The sequence below is a fragment of the Cyprinodon tularosa genome, unplaced genomic scaffold (assembly GCF_016077235.1).
Source record: "Cyprinodon tularosa strain WSP-4 unplaced genomic scaffold, ASM1607723v1 ctg387, whole genome shotgun sequence".
Classification (NCBI taxonomy): Eukaryota; Metazoa; Chordata; class Actinopteri; order Cyprinodontiformes; family Cyprinodontidae; genus Cyprinodon; species Cyprinodon tularosa.
In genome coordinates, this window is record NW_024039104.1 from 138,029 (window position 1) to 144,161 (window position 6,133).

Below are 6,133 nucleotides of genomic sequence, written 5' to 3' on the forward strand. Positions count from 1 at the left end.
AAGTGCATTTAAACTGGAGTTTTTTTTTTCTGGCAAACAATTGATGGTGAAAAATAAGAATAGTCTGTGAGATTAGATGAAAAGAGTATGATATAGAAACATGAGAGGCCTGCCACTGAAAGTCCAACAGCTCAAGAATTGAGTGAAGATGAGTCTACTGGAAACCTACAAACACAGACTAATACCAGCATTTTTACTCACATCAACCATTGGAACATAAACTTTCTGTTATCAGAACTCTGAGTTACCGGGCTGACAAGATTCAATCAATTACAGGAGTGAAGAAGACTATCTTGTTTAAAATAGAAACACCATCACTGAGCAAAGCGGAAGGATTGCTGTTACAGCTTTACAGCATTTACAGTTCAGGTATGGAACTTATTCCAAAGAAATGACATTAGCACATCCCCATGTGCTTATAGGAGGAATGACCTCCATGCTGCTTAGATACATTGATGCTCCAATTGCATTTTGCTCTGGTGTTGGCAGACAGAACTGACAAAGACTCCTGGACAGGTGTTGAAACTTCTTCGGAAAAAAAAAAAAAACAGAGCAAAAGTTTGGTTGCCTTCCAGTTGGACACTGTTTTGTGGTTACCACGACCCAGATGAGTGAAAATCAAAACAGACATAAGTGAAGATAAGGCTAAGATGTTACAATAATGGTTAAGGATCGAAAGATTTTACAGTCAAAGAGAAAGAAAGAAGACGATGCAGGGAAAGCTGATGACAGAGAACAGGAAGGTGAAGAGTACAAGAATACAGCCTAACTGGACCATCTTATATGTATTTTCTCTCGTTCTCTTTGTGAGATTTTTTGCTGGCCAACAAAACAACACCTTAAGCTCTCCTAAATGTGACGACTGAAATCAGTCCCATATGGTTATTTCAGTTCTTTTTCTGAAATTTTCTTCTGTATTTATTTGTTTGATCATTTTTCTTAGCTATTTTGTACCTAAAGGTTACTTTTTGTTTCTTAGATTCAAAAAATTTTTTTTTTCCCCCACCTTTGCCATCCCATGTAAAATCTTAAAAATCTGCTGGCGGAATAGAGCCTAACACTTCATCAAAACATAGAAGAAAGAAGGTTATGATAAATCACAGTTTAGCAGTTGATAGATGTATGAAATAACCTTAAACTAAAAAAAAAAATAAATAAATAAAAATTCAGAGACATGTCTACCTCTAATCAGGCAATTAGTATAAAGATGTGATCCATGTGTCTCTGCAGCGTTAAACTAAATTTGAACAAGTACAATAGGTAAGTTCAAAGGAAGGAAATATACAGAATCATCTATGGTGTTCAAAATATCCCTGATAGTAGAATTATATTTAAATATTACAACATATATTATAAAGTATTTGCTGTGACTTTTCTCCTCCTTTATCACAGACATGTGCTATTATTTAGCAGTGTTGGCTGCGGATGGACTTCAGTGCTGTAAAAGTGATTTTATGCTGCCCTCTTGTGGCGAAAGCTTGATAATTGTCTCAGAAGTACGTAAAAAAAACCCGTCATTAGGCCTTTTTATTGTAAAAAGCTTAAGGTGTGCAAATGCCTGTAGACTCAAAGGGTATTGCTTTCTATGTTACAGTATTTCATAGTTAGATAAAATAAAATAAGAGGGCCAAAAATCTTCTCTATCACTGCTGTTTTGTTTCCACATGTGAAACATATTGATCTTACACTGCTAAAGTATTACTTTAGTGTTTTCACATGATGTCATATTACAATTAAAATATGCTTTTCCTGGGTTTCACATAATAAATTGACACTGTTGAAGAACCATGAAAGGAAGAGCAAATGTGCTTTTCAAAAAAGTACAATAAAAAAGTACTACAATAATGGCAGTTTGAAATGCATTTATACATTATGTGGGATTATGGTTCTAAAACAGAAAAAAAAAAAACATCTGTAAAGCTCAAAGGTTGCAAATATTATAAAAAGAAATTGTGGTGAAATGTTTTGGAGGATAGTATAAAATGCTAGTTTGTTGAAAATTTTAATATGACTTTGACCTTGGTTTGAACAAACAATTATCAATAATCCCTTCCAGGCATTTAAACACAATGTGGAAAAAATAGGATTTATATAGGAGTAAATATGTCTAGTTTAAAACATAAGCCTGATGTTCTGAAAAAGCTATTTTCATTTCACTATCAGTGTCTTCTGATCATATAAGAATACAAAGGAAAGTCTTTGGATTTTTTTTTTTTTTTATTACAAATCATCTTGCAAGTGAAGGGTAATGCACTGTAAATTAACAAAATGCAAAGTTTTTTTTATTATAAGTAGAGTTCTGAACTCTTTTGCTGTTAAGCTGAATGTTATTTGCACAGCAGTTTTGAACTTTCTTGCCTATTGAGAAAAAAGCATGTTTGTTCATGTAGGCCTATGTGCTCAGGCAGGAAAAATCAGGCAGCATGTTGTTTGCCAACATTTTATTTGTGACACTCGATCTCTCCTTGTTCTTTTGCGCAATCATGTTTCTGCTTATTCTTTTTCTAAGAATGTCAAGGACAGCCAGTCAAAGACACATCTGAGAAAGCATGCACACCCATTTGTGGGCACAGACACACAAAGAAGGACCACACAACTTTGTATTTTAATTCCGATATGCACAAATATGTAGCCAATGTGCCCTGTGGGCTGACCGTATCAGGTCGTGACATTTGCATTTGACAGCAATGACATCAGACAGGGTTAATGCTGGAGAAAATGAAGAGATAGAGAGAGGGAAAAAAGGGAAAAGGTCCCCCTCCTCATTCCTTTCACACTCCTTTTGCGCTCCCTTTCCCTCCTTCAGTCCCATAGCTGAGGTGCTTAAATTAAAAAGGAAGAAATGCAATTTAAAGACATGGGGTAAACAATCACAAAACACTTGTTTCTAGAGGAGAGACAATTTCCTGGTGCCTTGTCCAATTTCTTATAGCCTGGAGGGCTGCCGCATGGGTTTAACACCTGGTTCTACACCACTGATTAAAATTGTAATGCTGCTGTTGAATCAATCCATATGACATTTTGGAAAATACACAACTATCGGGACATTTTATATATATATGTAGCATTTTTTTTCCTGGTGTTTTCATTTGGAAATCAAAATGTGCAAGATGGTGACTTGCTCTCTGTGCCACTACTATGCCTTCCAACTATTTGAAGAGGTAAAATAAAGCTTAACCATCTCATAAAAACTGTAAATATGTCACAGTTATTGCATGTTGTGTTTACTCCTAAGCGAGAGGTTATGAAATGAAGATTAAAAATAATTCCAGCTCAAACAGGAAAACTCTAATGACTATATACAATTAGGCAATTAGAGGTATTACACTCTTGATCAATTTCTTCAGTCAAGGAGAAAAGTTGCAGGATTTTTTAATTTGCTTCGCTGGAATGTTCGCAGGTTGTACATCAAGCTCGAAAAAGTGAAAAATGTCAATAATGAGTGGCTCTACAGCTGCTGTTGATCACTTTAATTGTTGTTTAGGTGTTTGAGTGTTTCCAGTTGGCTGGTGGGAACATTACTCCATGTGCTTTATAAAGGGCATCCACTGTCTGGAACTGAAGTACATTTCCTATTCATTCTATATTTTTCTTTGGTATTTGGACATAAATTAGCTCAAAATAAGTAGTATTTTATTATTACGTTGAAGCAATCCCTTGTCAGGTGAGTGTTTTAAACCCCAACAATGTTCCTTTAAAAGACTATTTTGATACATATATGAACACCTTCATTCAAGCGTTTGTCCACTAAAACCTATCCACATAGCCAGCAACAGTTTGATAACCCTTTATGACGCGTAGAATCATGTTCTATTGAAGGAAAAACTTTTGCTATCAAGATGGAGCTTCTTTTGTTTCGTCATATAGAGAAACATCATATGGATAGGGTTTCAAGACTTTACGACTCTACAGGTTAAATATTTAAATGATGTTATCTTCCATCTCTCAGTGCACCATTCATGATACTCCTTTTTATAAGTTCATACAGATAGTGGTATAGGTGGGGATATGGACATTAAGAAAAAAATACTGTTTAAGTTCTTCTCTTGCAGATATTGTTTTAATGTTACTGAGCTGCAGCCAGTATCAAATCGCAGCTGTTTGAGCTGAGGACTGCTCTTCATTTGCAGACAGCCCAGAGGATCTTTTTAGAGTTGGAGAAATTATTTGGAGTGTCATACTTTGAGGTAACGTAACTGTTTCCATCAACACCAGGGGGTCATTTAATTGAAAATGCTTGTCATAAAACAGCATCTGAGCTGGATTTCTACTAAGATTTAGAGTTTTTGAGGAAGTGGTCATAAAAACCAACCTAATGTTCCTAATGTACAGTCATATAAAAAATAATAGATCATCTGTTTTTTATTCAATTTTTGGTTATAAAAGTAAATTACCTGAATATAATAATGAAAAAAAAGAAAAAGAGGCTAATCTGATCATTGCTTTGTTTTGCACTCTAAAACTTTATGTAAAATGCCCCAATCATGTTAAATTTGAATAATTGTAACTTGTTTTCCAGTTTAATTACCCTGATCTTCAAAATAGCTCAACATTTAATTTCTAACCGTTCTTTTTCTCATAAGTATTTTTAATGAAGTCTAGGTAACATTCCTGATTGAATTTTATCTTTATGTTGGCAACAGAGAGGCACATAGTAAGACCCTTTCTATACCTGGTGCTGCACATTGTTGGTTAGCTGACCTAAAGAAAGATATCACACAAAAAGTCAAATTTACCTGTCTAAAAGCATTTCAACATAAGAGCACCAATAATTGTTCTCATTAAAGCATTGCCATATTTAAATCTAATTGACAATCAATAAGTGGCATAACAGCTATAAGCTCACTATTGGCTCTACCTGTCCAACTTATCACCCAGTTGGAACCAGCTTTGTAAAGTATATAATTGTTATGTTGTTTCTCTAGATTGAGACCAAAATATCAAAAGGACAAGTCAATATGACAATTTTAGTTTTAAAGTACTACACAAGGAAATTCCATATATCTTTGTACATGTGACCACATCCTTGGGGCAGCAGTCTCATCTCAGACTTTCCTCTCCCCAAATACCTCCTCCAGTTCTGCAGGGGTGGGGGGGATTTGGCACTTTCCAATGCCAGGAAGGAGAAACAGTCCCTCCAGTGTGTCCTGGTTCGTCCACTGGGCCTCCTCCTGGTTGGAGGTGCCTGGAAAACCTCCATCCAGGGGACATTCGAAAACGTTGTCCAAGCCACCTCAGCTGACTCCTCTCGACGTGGAGGAGAAGCAACTCTACTCTGAGCCTCTGCTAGATGTCCGAGCTCTTCAAGCTATCATTAAGGCGGTGCCTAAGAGATTCCAAATTCTAGATGTTTTAGAGGTTTTCTTTATAGGGTTATAGGAGAGTTGGTGGCTATCTCTGGCAAAAGGTGGGATACATCCTGTCCATCACAGGAAAACAAAATAATACAGGATTAATAAACCTTAATGTTAAATACATACCTATGAGAACTTAGAGTGATTGATTAATCACACAGTCATGTTTTTGGACTTGGAGTAGAATACTGAGGACCCACAGAGAGCCTATAGAAAGAGCCAGGCCTATATTTGCACCTATAACCTTTGTGCTTGCTTGTGAAAAAAAAGCATGTGTCTGTATCTCGATTTGACAATAAATCATTTGTTGTGCTAATGTTTATGAAATGTTATAGGTTCTATTTTGCTCTCAACATTTTTATGACTGTTGGAATTCATGTCACAATGACCTTCAGGCTCTTGCTGAGCCCTGATCACTAACCTTGTATTTCTAGCAGGAAAAATAGAGATTTTCTCTCTGAATTAGGTTGTAATATGTGACTAATCCATCCATTCCTCTTGCAGACATTGACTCACTGTCTGATGGACTGTAGTTATGTGCTGAAACAGAAGTGTACCTCAAGGTGCCGAGGGTAAAGGTAAAGTTGCAGTGCTCCATAATCTGACCAAGTGGGACATATAGATGTTGGATAAAAGGGGTCCATAAGGGAAGCATTGAGGTAATGTTTTACGGACAAAGAAACAAAGTTCTAACCATCTCGCCTTTTTTCTTTTAAATGAAATCTGTTAGATCATGTAACAGGTTTTTGCTTTCACATTTCTCTTTGTACTCTGGTAAA